General features: G+C 32.7%; 1 protein-coding gene across 4 annotated transcripts in view; it reads right to left on the bottom strand.

Moving 5' to 3' along the window:
- LOC108976739 overlaps nt 1–1,858 on the bottom strand; it is a 53,382-nt gene extending 51,524 nt beyond the window's left edge. For 2 of the 4 annotated variants that reach the window (XM_018946002.1, XM_018946005.1), the window contains exon 1: nt 548–676. The gene's annotated coding sequence lies outside the window, so the exon portion shown is untranslated. Of the gene's footprint in view, nt 1–547; nt 677–1,603 lie in introns of those variants that run through there. The other 2 variants (XM_018946003.1, XM_018946004.1) reach the window with 2 other exon arrangements.
- Nucleotides 1,859–2,140: the final 282 nt, after the last annotated feature.

Raw genomic sequence — 2,140 nt, 5'->3', positions numbered from 1 at the left:
TATTCAATAACCAATTAATAGTTTATTTTTATTTTTTTTTTTCTCTTATTGTAGTACACATATCAGTTTAATTTTTAATACTATTTAAGTATTTTATTTTTAATTATATTCTTCCATAAAAATTCAGTCACCGCGCGCACTTAGTTCACTTGTTTAGCTCACACTCGGCGTATAAACGCCAACTAATTGGCTGCTGGATGCTTTCCGCTAAACAAAGCTATGCCACAGCTTCAATCAAACACTCATATTAACTGGAGCCGGACAGCTCGCGCTCACAACGCCAGCTGTTATAGTCATTTACTAGTCCGCTATCAGCTCAATTGTTGGTTTCCGCTGCGCTTTGCCGCTTGTTTTATATCTGAATTGTGCCGGCGTACAGCTTGTTTAACTCTCTAGTTGTTGCTCTCTAAATCAAAAGCGCCGAGCTTTGTTTGGTTTCAAATCGCGTCGCTAGTTCACACGCACTTTGGTCAATTTTTTTGTGTAGCTAGCGTTGCCGTATCAATTTTTTTTTGGCAATTGCTTGGAAAATTATATGTGGACCTACTTTTCTTGTGGACATTCACTGCACAAATTTATTCGAAATTAATCATTTTTAAATTTTTTTCTATTACTCTACTACTGAACGGTGCGTTGCGAACATGCCAACGTGCGTCCGTTCGTCGTTCGTTGCGTTATGAATCTGCTGACTGATCGACCAGCGATCGCCACTCGCAGTCGCGACAACATTCATGGTGATCAACGAGAAAATCATTGAATCTCCACGATTTGTCGTTTTTCCATTTCGATTTCGAACGAATGACGCTGGGCAGCAGTGCTGGGGCTGGTGGTTTGGTTCGGCTAAGGTGACTTTTTTTAGTTATTTGTATTTTTAATTTTTTTATTCTTTATTCTTTTTTCGATTTTAATATATAATTTTTTTAGGATTAAAATTTTGTATTGTAATTTTTTTTAATTTTAAAATTTTAATCGTTTATTGTAGTATCACTCATTTTAGAATTTTTAATTTTTTTGTGCATAAAATTAATTAAACATTTTTTTAATTAAATTTTTTTTAATCGTATATGACTTTTTGCTCGTTTTTAATTTTTTTAAATTTTCTTTTTTAAATTTTTTATCCTTCTAGAATGAATTATTACTTCTTTTAGTTTTTTAATTGTTTTGAGCTGAAAACTATTTACATTTTTTTTTATTCTTTACTCGTAGATGACTTTTTTCTTTTTTTATTTAAAATTTTTATTCTTTATTCCAATATTACCCCTTTAAGAATTTTTATTTTTTTTGTTTAAAAACATTTAAAATTTTTTTTTTAATTAAATTTTTTTACGCGTATATGATTTTTTTTCGTTCTTAACTTTTTTTATTATTTAAATTTTTTTTCTTAATTTTTTTTTTTTTTTTTTTTTTTATTTTTTTTTTTTTTTTTTTTTTTTTTTTTTTTTTTGGAAATTTGTCTTCGTCAATTCATATATGAGCGCCCTCAGCACGCTATTTCTCGTTTAGCTGTCACCGCCGCGTCACCATTAATGTGGTCACGATTTATTTGAATGTATGCACCTTGAAAAGCACTCACACTCACACACTCACACCTTAACACACTTACGTATATATTTATATTAAATTTTGAAAACTTTGCACAGCATCGACTATTTCACTCTGGTATTCCGAATTTTTCCATTAAAGAAAAAATAAACCGAGCAAATGTCGTGTCACGTAGTTTTTGTATGCAGTGTGTTCTCCGTCGCTTCCCTGCAGGAAATTCCTTTCAAATCTATATTTGTACACAATAGTCGGTACTGCTGACAGACGCACTTAGTCCAAGTGTGTACAGCACTTCAGCAATGTGTTCTCAGTCGAGGCGTTGGAAGAACTGCTCGAAGAATTGTCGTGACGCTGCGTAATCACAGTGACCGTTAATTAAGCGCAGCACGCAGTTCATTTCGTATTTTATTTATAAATGATTGATGGCAAAAAAACGGTCGTATATAATTAAACGGTTCGGTGATGCAGTGCGCTGACCGCAACACACCTCTTTGCATTCACAAAAGTTCACATACTGAATGCGCCAGCCAAATGCAATCTTATCAACTGTTGTTTGCATACATACACAACTGTTGTTTGCATGCATATATGTTTGTGT

Source organism: Bactrocera latifrons, unplaced genomic scaffold, assembly GCF_001853355.1.
Source record: "Bactrocera latifrons isolate USDA-ARS-PBARC rearing strain unplaced genomic scaffold, ASM185335v1 scaffold_8, whole genome shotgun sequence".
Taxonomy (NCBI): Eukaryota; Metazoa; Arthropoda; class Insecta; order Diptera; family Tephritidae; genus Bactrocera; species Bactrocera latifrons.
This window is presented reverse-complemented; position numbering and strand designations above follow the sequence as displayed.